This window comes from Archocentrus centrarchus, chromosome 1, assembly GCF_007364275.1.
Source record: "Archocentrus centrarchus isolate MPI-CPG fArcCen1 chromosome 1, fArcCen1, whole genome shotgun sequence".
Classification (NCBI taxonomy): domain Eukaryota; kingdom Metazoa; phylum Chordata; class Actinopteri; order Cichliformes; family Cichlidae; genus Archocentrus; species Archocentrus centrarchus.
The window spans coordinates 11,500,251-11,506,252 of record NC_044346.1 but is presented as its reverse complement, the minus strand read 5'-3'; positions in this window follow the sequence as shown (position 1 = coordinate 11,506,252).

Genomic DNA, 6,002 nt, shown 5'->3' with positions numbered 1-6,002 from the left:
AACTGAATTTAAGTTGAATTGAATTGAACTGAACTGAACTGAACTGAACTGAACTGAATTGAATTGAATTGAAATGAACTGAACTGAATTGAACTGAACTGAATTGAATTGAAATGAACTGAACTGAATTGAATTGAATTGAATTGAATTGAACTGCAGCATAATATCTCTGATTCTTGGAAATAAGCTGATCATATTTATGCTTCCAGAAGGGAAAAATGTGCACTTCTCATAAATCCAAGCACTGCTGATGATCAGCGAGAGCCATTCTAATCTGGGGCTGTAAGCTAACCAATTAATTTCTTTCTAAAGTACCCTAAACTACTAGTTTCCTTCAACTATTTGTCTTGAACAACACTCTGAATTCTGAAATTTCAGAAATCTTAAAAAACATTTATGCTTTCATCTGAAAAATGCGTTGGGGTTGTTAGCAACCCAGGGAGTGTAATAACACAAGTAGACAATAATAGAGGGACATTAATGTAATTTCCAGTTTAATTGTCACAGCACCCAAAACTGTGAAGCTGTAGTTGGTCACAGGCTTATGGAGCAGCATTTTTTTTAAAATACTAGACAGTTTTGATGGCGACAGCTCTGTAAATGAAGGCGTGCCTGAGGCTAGCGATGAGGTGAACTTCAGCTGAAGGTGATTTTTGAGTTAGATAGGCACAGGTGCAAATTAAAAGAAAAAGGTGAATAAATGAGTGGAGAATCAGAGCAAATAGAGGAAAGTTCACGAGGGTTCTCCAAATGCTTTCATGAGTATGAAAATGATTTTTGACTGACATGTTGGACAGCAGTCTCCATCAGAGTCATCAAAACACACATGGAGGAAATATCTCACAGGAGAACGTGAGGGTTCACCGCGCCGGTTCCTCAGTCTGCAACTCTATGACAAAGGTATGTAGTGGCTTTATGTTTTGCCTTTAATTTGTAACCTCTTCTCATAAGCTAAAGTGGAAATCGTTATCTGTCGGGGGCACTTGACATGAAGTAACTGGATCAAATGAGTCATCATCTAGGGCTGCAGAGGCCTACACCGAATCACTGAGCTATTTTACTCAGGGCCACGAGCTGGACTCAAATACAAAAGCGGATGATTTACCTCTGGGAATACAAACTAAGATTGGGTTTTCACTCAGTGTAGAAAAACACTGCGCAGTGTACAGTCTTCACTCGCAGTAGTCAAACTCTACAGAGCTATTGTAACTCTTACACCTGCATCATACATCAAAGATTTACTGTATCTCAACAACACAGTTTAAGATATCTAGGACACATTCAGCCGCACAAACACTCACACCGACCTCTGCAGCTAATATCCTTCTCTCCCCGAGGAGGAGACTGATGAGCATTGTTTGAAGCCGCTGCATGAGTGTTTGTGCGTGCGCGCATTGGTTGTAATCCGTTGTTATTGGGTCTCCCTGGCTGTGTGTTCCCACTCCCACTCCCATTCGTTTTGCCTCTCCTCCAGCTCGTCTCATCTCTCTCACACTTACTGTCTTGTGTAACTCATGCAAGACTTTCTGCTCCACAGAATCATTTCATGCATTTTTTACTCCAACCTTGTCATTGTGGTGTGCTCAAATGCTGGTTTACATTAGTACTGAAATGCACACACACACACACACACACACACACACACACACACACACACACACACAAAAACACATTCCCTCTGTTATCGGTTCAGGATGGGTATCTAGGCCAAACATTATTATCAGTGTGGTAGGCACCCCTTGGGTGTGTTTCCATGGTGACCATCACATAACATTATATATAGGGACGTTTTATTCCATGCCATTGTCACAAATACGCACACACACACACACACACACACACATACACACACTGTGGGAATTTAATTACAGATCAATAATCCTGATCAATCGTTGAAATAGCCATGACAACCTCCAGAGGGAACATCCTCATACAAAGCACACACACACACACACACACGCTGTAAATGCACATACGTGAACAGTGTGAGACTGAACGTTCCCACTCCTTTACTTGACCTGTATATGAAGCGGTTTACAGGCACACTCACACACACACACACGCACGCATGTACACACACACATACAGTATGGTCAGCTGTCTCAGTGTCATCTTGTTAAAGTTCAGAGTTGGAGTAATTAAGTGGCTTCTGTGCCTCTGAGTCTTTTCCTTCACGTTTGTTTAAACTATTGGAAGCATTTGAGGCAATTCTGACAGATGATAGTGAGTTAAAAACCAAGAGCCTTTTGTAAGTGAATGAATGAATTAACTCCAACATGAAACAGGCAAGAGAGCAAATGTTAAATATGTGTTAGCCATAAAAGAAGAAATGTGTGTATTATAATAAATAACTGCAGGATGAATACAACTGAGTGACAATGCTGACATTTTGAGGAAGTTATAAGACATTTCTGGCACATTAAGTCTAAAAATGTATAATAGAAAATTATAGTTTAGTGTAAAAAGTTTTTTTGTGTGTGTGTGTGTGTGTGTGTGTGTGTGTGTGTGTGTGTGTGTGTGTGTGTGGGTGTGTGTGTGTGTGTGTGTGTGGTTATGATAAAATTACATAATAATACCAGAGCAAAAAAGACTGGGAAATGTATACTCTGACACTGTTTAAGTAATATTAGCCTATAGATGCTATATTGTACTGTTGCTGTTTTGGGTTTGTTATATTTATTGTGTTTTATACACCAGCTATATAAGAAATTAGAGGAACACTTTTGCTTTTTGGTTTGATTTTGAATCCAGCCTTCAAAAAGTTGTGTTACATGTTTTGTATCACTGAATTACACAATGATAAATGGGCTGGTACTTGTATGGAGCTTTTATAGTCTATCTGAGCTGTCACCGTGCTTCTTACTACAAGCCACACACACATTCATGCAGCTCTTTATTCTGTGCCTTAAGCACTTTCTAGCTATCACAGACACATATGCTCAAACTGATGGATGCATCTGGAGCAATTTAGGGTTCAGTATCTTGCCCAGTGACACTTTGGCATGTGGCCAGGGAAGGGGTTGAACCACTGACTTTAACCTTTTTTTTTAACTGTAAACTATGGTTAAACTATCCCAGAGGTTGCTTACATTTACTATCAGTTTTTGACCCCCCGAAAATCACATTTGTAATGAAGGTGGCACAGCCTGTTAAATATAATAAAGCCTATCAGCATTACAGATAGGTGTAAATAATAGTTATTTTTTAATCAAATACAACTACTATGCAATATGGACATGGGGGTGCTAGATCCTGCCATAGCCCAGCTGTGATAGGGTGAAAGGCAGTGCGCAGCCTGGGCAGGTCGCCAGTCTATCACAGGGTTAACACAGAGAGACAGTCAACCAATCACACTCACATTCACACCTACGGCCAATTTAGAATCATTAGTTAACCCACGCAAGTCTTTGGACTGTGGGAGGACCCAGAGAGAATCCATGCAGACACAGGGGGGGGGGGGGCACCGTGCCACCAGCATTAACGGCATTTTTAAAATTGGTGAATCTAAAGAATCACTAATAGCAATGATAAATAAAAATTAAAATATAAAAAAAAATTCATCTTTTTTTTTTGTCAAAGCCACAGGGAGCCTGTGAAGAAGAACAAAAGAGCCACATTTGGCTCTGAAACCCCTGAAACTGGCACACTAAGATGGTTAAAGCGAGCCTACGGCCTCAGAGAGCTACAAGCATTGCTGGAGTCCTGTTGAAATGATCTTCCAGGTGCATGTTGTCAGAGCTAACTTTGCTCGACACAGCAATCCTGCAATAAACCAACCTGACATTGATGATGCTCAATTGCTGCTGAAACTGCTATAAAGAGGTTCTGATTATTTTCATTGTGAAGGCTGAAGACTGCAGTTTTGAATTGCAAAACATCATGTTTAAGTTTTTGTAATATTTATTCCGCCCTCGTTGAGCGTTGCCGTGCCGTTATATAGCCCAACCGTTTGCCTTCTTTCTCAAATTTGTCCCACATACAGTCCTGTTCATGTTTCAATTGCACTCCAATTTCTGGGCAGTAATGTCAACCATCACCTCGCATGCACGCAAGATAATGAAGACGTTTTATTTAGAGCCACATATCAAAGTTTTAAGGATCTGTACCGCTATAAAGGCAACTCAAGCTCTTTGCTGTGTTATAGCTGGATTTATCCCATCATGCAGGAACATTACTGACTCATCCTTTTTATTAGTTCAGGGAAACATATCTATCAGAAAATACATTTCCCCTCCCTCTCCCTCTCCCTCTGTCTCTCTCTCTCTCTCTCTCTTGCCTTTTTCTTCACTCTGTTTGTAAGCATAAATGCACACTGATCCACACAAATGCATGGGCAATCATGCACCCATAAGCGGCATCTTCCCTTAGACATTATATTTATGACAGGAGATAAGACAAGACTTAGGTTGTAAGCCAGGCACTGGAGAAGCATCTTTTCCAACAATCTGCTGAAGTGAAGTTGCTTAGCAACCTTTGGCCTTGATGACAGGAAATGATGTCATGCTTACAAGACAAAACATAAGCAGCCACCCCCACACACACACCCCCATGCAGGCAGATAACAGGTGCACACATGTGGAGTCACCCTGCAGGATGGCAGAGCACAGGAGTAATGAGTTGTGATGATAATCTGGGCACAAGTTAAAACAATGTATTAATCTTCTCTAATGGTCTCGCTGAGCTCTGAGTCCATTAAGGATGACCTTATATATATATATATATATATATATCTACACATATATAAATGCACGCACACAAACACAAAGACATACACATAATCCATGGCCTAATTGAGAATGTCCTTTTAGGCACTGCTGTTTGAGGAAAAATACATCTGCTGCTCCCTTGTTTCTCGGTGTTCCTTCAACCTGTCTGTGAACCCCTCTCCAGCCTCCAGCCTGCTCTCTCTGCGATCCAGCGGTCACGCCATCACTCTGACCAGGCACACACATCACAGTGAAGCCTACTGCTGTGTGCTATGGGAGGGATGGAGGGAGGGAACATGTGGAGTTGTATTTTTTTTTTTTTTTAAGCCGAGGCACATGTGAGAAGATTTTCACTGTTAATTTGTTTCCCTCCCGTTTTAAAAGTTGCAGGACTTAGAGCGCCACACAGTGTTCAGTCTGTCTCACTGCATGTTTCTTTTTAGGATACTTCACTTTAATTATTCACGACTGCAAAAAGGAACGAGCTGCCAGAGACCCTGAAACTCACTGTTGGCTCCAAAAGACCGCTTTCGAGGATACGCTCCACCATCTCCATTCAGATATATATCAGTGTGCTCCGTACGTCACAAACCTCTGCTGTATATGAATATGGTTTGCTGTTTATACTGTACTTGTGTCCCACTTAAAACAAAAGTTGTAGAACTTCAAAGTCAGTTTTGTTGTTTGTTTGAAGCTTTATCGTAATCACTGAAAATATAAGGCTCTTAAATAGTGCAGGTTCAATTCTTTATGCACGGTTAACTGCTGGCATCTCAGAGAAACATAATTTGTGCTGGAAGGCACATGAAGGTGATGAATGATCTGCATATAAACGACAGCCCAAGTAATTAAATTCACACAATGAAGCTAAACATAAAGGTCTGAGTAAAATGGTCTGACTTGAGTTGCAGGTCTGACACTTTGACTGGTATACTCACCAGCCACTTCATTAGGTACAAACATTTAATTGCTCATTAACATAAATACCTACCCAATCACACGGAAGCAGCTCAATGCATGTAGACATGGTCTAGAAGACCTGCTGAAGGTCAAACTGAGCAGAATGGGGAAGAAAGGTGATTTAAGTGACTTTGAATGTTTTCGGCACTGGACAGGCTGGTCATCATAAGTTGCTGATCTACCAGACCAACTTTCTGCAGTCAGTCCCTACAGACCTCCAGATTTTATGTGGCCTTCAGATTAGCTCAAGAACAGTGTGTAGAGAGCTTCATGGAATGGGTTTCCATGGCTGAGCAGCTGCATCCAAGCCTTACATCACCAAGCACAATGCAAAGT